General features: G+C 44.1%; 1 pseudogene; it reads left to right on the top strand.

Annotated features, from left to right (window-relative positions):
* Positions 1-259: 259 nt before the first annotated feature.
* LOC135532063 (DDB1- and CUL4-associated factor 5-like) overlaps positions 260-6,574 on the top strand; it is a 23,280-nt pseudogene continuing 16,965 nt past the window's right edge.

The following is a 6,574-nucleotide window of genomic DNA, read 5'->3' as shown; positions in this document are numbered from 1 at the left end:
GAAATGTTTGCAAATGTATATATATATATTAAAAAAAACTGATAACACATTTGTCATTTTGGGGGCGTTGTGTGTAGATTGATGAGGGGAAAAAAACTATTTTATACATTTTAGAATAAGGCTGTAACGTAACAAAGTGGAATAGTTGAAGGGGTCTGAATACTTTCCTCAATTCACTGTAGGCCTGTCAGGGAAATATTGACACAGACATTGACTTTACTGTTGTGCATGAAGTCGCTGTATTCTGCTTCCCCTCCAGAGGCGAGACTCTGAACGTGTTCCTTCACGACGATGCGGTGTACGGCCTGTCGGTCAGCCCCGTTAACGACAACGTGTTCGCCAGCTCCTCTGACGACGGACGGGTCCTCATCTGGGACACACGGCAGCCACCACACGGAGGTAATAATTTCACGACTGGGCAGGGGCTCAGCCGTGGGTGGGGCCTGGGAGGGAGGCCACCCACGCACCACTATACACGCCAGCTACTACAGCAACTGAAATGACTGCAAAACTTAGCAAAGAACTGCAGTTAGTTTCGGAATGGGTAGCAAGGGGTAACTTAGTCCTAAATTTTTCCAAAACTAAAAGCATTTTTATTTAGGACAAATCATTCACTAAACCCTAAACCTCAACTACATCTCATAATGAGTAACATGGAAATTGAGCAAGTTGAAGTGACTAAACTGCATGGAGTAACCCTGGAATGTAAACTATCAAAACATGTTGATACAACAGTAGCTAAGATGGGGAGAAGTCTGTCCATAATAAAGCGCTGCTCTGCCTTCTAAACAACACTATCAACAAGGCAGGTCCTAGTTTCTACCTTCTTAACAGCACTATCAACAAGGCAGGTCCTACAGGCCCTAGTTTCTACCTTCTTAACAGCACTATCAACAAGGCAGGTCCTACAGGCCCTAGTTTCTACCTTCTTAACAGCACTATCAACAAGGCAGGTCCTACAGGCCCTAGTTTCTACCTTCTTAACAACACTATCAACAAGGCAGGTCCTACACGTCCTAGTTTCTACCTTAACAACACTATCAACAAGGCAGGTCCTACAGACCCTAGTTTCTACCTTCTTAACAACACTATCAACAAGGCAGGTCCTAGTTTCTACCTTCTTAACAGCACTATCAACAAGGCAGGTCCTACAGGCCCTAGTTTCTACCTTCTTAACAGCACTATCAACAAGGCAGGTCCTACAGGTCCTAGTTTCTACCTTCTTATCAACACTATCAACAAGGCAGGTCCTACAGACCCTAGTTTCTACCTTCTTAACAGCACTATCAACAAGGCAGGTCCTACAGGCCCTAGTTTCTACCTTCTTAACAGCACTATCAACAAGGCAGGTCCTACAGGCCCTAGTTTCTACCTTCTTAACAACACTGTCATCAAGGCAGGTCCTACAGGCCCTAGTTTCTACCTTCTTAACAACACTATCAACAAGGCAGGTCCTACAGGCCCTAGTTTCTACCTTCTTAACAACACTATCAACAAGGCAGGTCCTACAGGCCCTAGTTTCTACCTTCTTAACAACACTATCAACAAGGCAGGTCCTACAGGTCCTAGTTTCTACCTTCTTAACAACACTATCAACAAGGCAGGTCCTACAGGCCCTAGTTTCTACCTTCTTAACAACACTATCAATGAGGAAGGTCCTACAGGCCCTAGTTTCTACCTTCTTAACAACACTATCAACGAGGAAGGTCCTACAGGCCCTAGTTTCTACCTTCTTAACAACACTATCAACAAGGCAGGTCCTAGTTTCTACCTTCTTAACAGCACTATCAACAAGGCAGGTCCTACAGGCCCTAGGTTCTACCTTCTTAACAACACTATCTATAAGGCAGGTCCTACAGGCCCTAGTTTCTACCTTCTTAACAACACTATCAACAAGGCAGGTCCTACAGGCCCTAGTTTCTACCTTCTAAACAACACTATCAACAAGGCAGGTCCTGCAGGCCCTAGTTTCTACCTTCTTAACAGCACTGTCAACAAGGCAGGTCCTACAGGCCCTAGGTTCTACCTTCTTAACAACACTATCAACAAGGCAGGTCCTACAGGCCCCTAGTTTCTACCTTCTTAACAACACTATCAACAAGGCAGGTCCTACAGGCCCTAGTTTCTACCTTCTTAACAACACTATCAACATGCAGGTCCTACAGGCCCTAGTTTCTACCTTCTTAACAACACTATCAACAAGGCAGGTCCTACAGGCCCTAGTTTCTACCTTCTTAACAACACTATCAACAAGGCAGGTCCTAGTTTCTACCTTCTTAACAACACTATCAACAAGGCAGGTCCTACAGGCCCTAGTTTCTACCTTCTTAACAACACTATCAACAAGGCAGGTCCTACAGGCCCTAGTTTCTACCTTCTTAACAACACTATCAACAAGGCAGGTCCTACAGGCCCTAGTTTCTACCTTCTTAACAACACTATCAACAAGGCAGGTCCTACAGGCCCTAGTTTCTACCTTCTTAACAACACTATCTACAAGGCAGGTCCTACAGGCCCTAGTTTCTACCTTCTTAACAACACTATCAACAAGGCAGGTCCTACAGGCCCTAGTTTCTACCTTCTTAACAACACTATCTACAAGGCAGGTCCTACAGGCCCTAGTTTCTACCTTACATTTACATTTACATTTAAGTCATTTAGCAGACGCTCTTATCCAGAGCGACTTACAACTTCTTAACAACACTATCTACAAGGCAGGTCCTACAGGTCCTAGTTTCTACCTTCTTAACAACACTATCAACTAGGCAGGTCCTAAAGGCCCTAGTTTCTACCTTCTTAACAACACTATCTACAAGGCAGGTCCTACAGGCCCTAGTTTCTACCTTACATTTACATTTAAGTCATTTAGCAGACGCTCTTATCCAGAGCGACTTACAACTTCTTAACAACACTATCTACAAGGCAGGTCCTACAGGTCCTAGTTTCTACCTTCTTAACAACACTATCAACTAGGCAGGTCCTACAGGCCCTAGTTTCTACCTTCTTAACAACACTATCAACAAGGCAGGTCCTAGTTTCTACCTTCTTAACAGCACTATCAACAAGGCAGGTCCTACAGGCCCTAGTTTCTACCTTCTTAACAGCACTATCAACAAGGCAGGTCCTACAGGTCCTAGTTTCTACCTTCTTAACAACACTATCAACGAGGAAGGTCCTACACGTCCTAGTTTCTACCTTCTTAACAACACTATCAACAAGGCAGGTCCTACAGACCCTAGTTTCTACCTTCTTAACAGCACTATCAACAAGTCAGGTCCTACAGGTCCTAGTTTCTACCTTCTTAACAACACTATCAACAAGGCAGGTCCTACAGGTCCTAGTTTCTACCTTCTTAACAACACTATCAACAAGGCAGGTCCTACAGGCCCTAGTTTCTACCTTCTTAACAACACTATCAACAAGGCAGGTCCTACAGACCCTAGTTTCTACCTTCTTAACAACACTATCAACAAGGCAGGTCCTACAGGCCCTAGTTTCTACCTTCTTAACAACACTATCAACAAGGCAGGTCCTACAGGCCCTAGTTTCTACCTTCTTAACAACCCTATCAACAAGGCAGGTCCTACAGGCCCTAGTTTCTACCTTCTTAACAACACTATCAACAAGGCAGGTCCTACAGGCCCTAGTTTCTACCTTCTTAACAACACTATCAACAAGGCAGGTCCTACAGACCCTAGTTTCTACCTTCTTAACAACACTATCAACAAGGCAGGTCCTACAGGCCCTAGTTTCTACCTTCTAAACAACACTATCAACAAGGCAGGTCCTGCAGGCCCTAGTTTCTACCTTCTTAACAGCACTGTCAACAAGGCAGGTCCTACAGGCCCTAGGTTCTACCTTCTTAACAACACTATCAACAAGGCAGGTCCTACAGGCCCTAGTTTCTACCTTCTTAACAACACTATCAACAAGGCAGGTCCTACAGGCCCTAGTTTCTACCTTCTTAACAACACTATCAACATGCAGGTCCTACAGGCCCTAGTTTCTACCTTCTTAACAACACTATCAACAAGGCAGGTCCTACAGGCCCTAGTTTCTACCTTCTTAACAACACTATCAACAAGGCAGGTCCTAGTTTCTACCTTCTTAACAACACTATCAACAAGGCAGGTCCTACAGGCCCTAGTTTCTACCTTCTTAACAACACTATCAACAAGGCAGGTCCTACAGGCCCTAGTTTCTACCTTCTTAACAACACTATCAACAAGGCAGGTCCTACAGGCCCTAGTTTCTACCTTCTTAACAACACTATCAACAAGGCAGGTCCTACAGGCCCTAGTTTCTACCTTCTTAACAACACTATCTACAAGGCAGGTCCTACAGGCCCTAGTTTCTACCTTCTTAACAACACTATCAACAAGGCAGGTCCTACAGGCCCTAGTTTCTACCTTCTTAACAACACTATCAACAAGGCAGGTCCTACAGGCCCTAGTTTCTACCTTCTTAACAACACTATCAACAAGGCAGGTCCTACAGGCCCTAGTTTCTACCTTCTTAACAGCACTATCAGTCTGTTCAGTAGTGTGGTCAGGTGCCACAAACAGGGACTACGGAAAATGGCAGTTGTCTCAGAACAGGGCAGCACGGCTGGCCCTTGGACGTGCACAGAGAGCTAACATTAATGACATGGATGTCAATCTCTCATGGCTCAAAGTGGAAGAGAGATTGACTTCCTCACTACTACTTCCTCACTACTACATGCCACCAGAGGTCTGTTTAAACTAGTAGCACACAGCTCAGACACCCATCCATACCCTACAAGACATGCCACCAGAGGTCTGTTTAAACTACTAACACACAGCTCAGACACCCATTCATACCCTACAAGACATGCCACCAGAGGTCTGTTTAAACTACTAACACACAGCTCAGACACCCATTCATACCCCACAAGACATGCCACCAGAGGTCTGTTTAAACTACTAGCATAAACCTCAGTCTCTTCACATTCCCCACAGTACTACATAGAGCCATGACTACATGGAACTCTATTCCACAGTACTACATAGAGCCATGACTACATGGAACTCTATTCCACAGTACCACATAGAGCCATGACTACATGGAACTCTATTCCACAGTACTACATAGAGCCATGGCTACATGGAACTCTATTCCACAGTACTACATAGAGACATGACTACATGGAACTCTATTCCACAGTACTACATAGAACCATGACTACATGGAACTCTATTCCACAGTACTACATAGAGCCATGGCTACATGGAACTCTATTCCACAGTACTACATAGAGCCATGACTACATGGAACTCTATTCCACAGTACTACATAGAGCCATGACTACATGGAACTCTATTCCACAGTACTACATAGAGCCATGACTACATGGAACTCTATTCCACAGTACTACATAGAACCATGACTACATGGAACTCTATTCCACAGTACTACATAGAACCATGACTACATGGAACTCTATTCCACAGTACTACATAGAACCATGACTACATGGAACTCTATTCCACAGTACTACATAGAGCCATGACTACATGGAACTCTATTCCACAGTACTACATAGAGCCATGACTACATGGAACTCTATTCCACAGTACCACATAGAGCCATGACTACATGGAACTCTATTCCACAGTACCACATAGAGCCATGACTACATGGAACTCTATTCCACAGTACTACATAGAGCCATGACTACATGGAACTCTATTCCACAGCACTACATAGAGCCATGACTACATGGAACTCTATTCCACAGTACTACATAGAGCCATGACTACATGGAACTCTATTCCACAGTACTACATAGAGCCATGACTACATGGAACTCTATTCCACAGTACCACATAGAGCCATGGCTACATGGAACTCTATTCCACAGTACTACATAGAGCCATGACTACATGGAACTCTATTCCACAGTACTACATAGAGCCATGACTACATGGAACTCTATTCCACAGTACTACATAGAGCCATGACTACATGGAACTCTATTCCACAGTACTACATAGAGCCATGACTACATGGAACTCTATTCCACAGTACTACATAGAGCCATTACTACATGGAACTCTATTCCACAGTACCACATAGAGCCATGGCTACATGGAACTCTATTCCACAGAACTACATAGAGCCATGGCTACATGGAACTCTATTCCACAGTACTACATAGAGCCATGACTACATGGAACTCTATTCCACAGCACTACATAGAGCCATGACTACATGGAACTCTATTCCACAGCACTACATAGAGCCATGACTACATGGAACTCTATTCCACAGCACTACATAGAGCCATGACTACATGGAACTCTATTCCACAGTACTACATAGAGCCATGAATACATGGAACTATATTCCACAGTACTACATAGAGCCATGACTACATGGAACTCTATTCCACAGTACTACATAGAGCCATGACTACATGGAACTCTATTCCACAGCACTACATAGAGCCATGACTACATGGAACTCTATTCCACAGCACTACATAGAGCCATGACTACATGGAACTCTATTCCACAGCACTACATAGAGCCATGACTACATGGAACTCTATTCC

This window comes from Oncorhynchus masou, unplaced genomic scaffold (assembly GCF_036934945.1).
Source record: "Oncorhynchus masou masou isolate Uvic2021 unplaced genomic scaffold, UVic_Omas_1.1 unplaced_scaffold_1711, whole genome shotgun sequence".
NCBI classification, from domain to species: Eukaryota; Metazoa; Chordata; class Actinopteri; order Salmoniformes; family Salmonidae; genus Oncorhynchus; species Oncorhynchus masou.
This window is presented reverse-complemented; position numbering and strand designations above follow the sequence as displayed.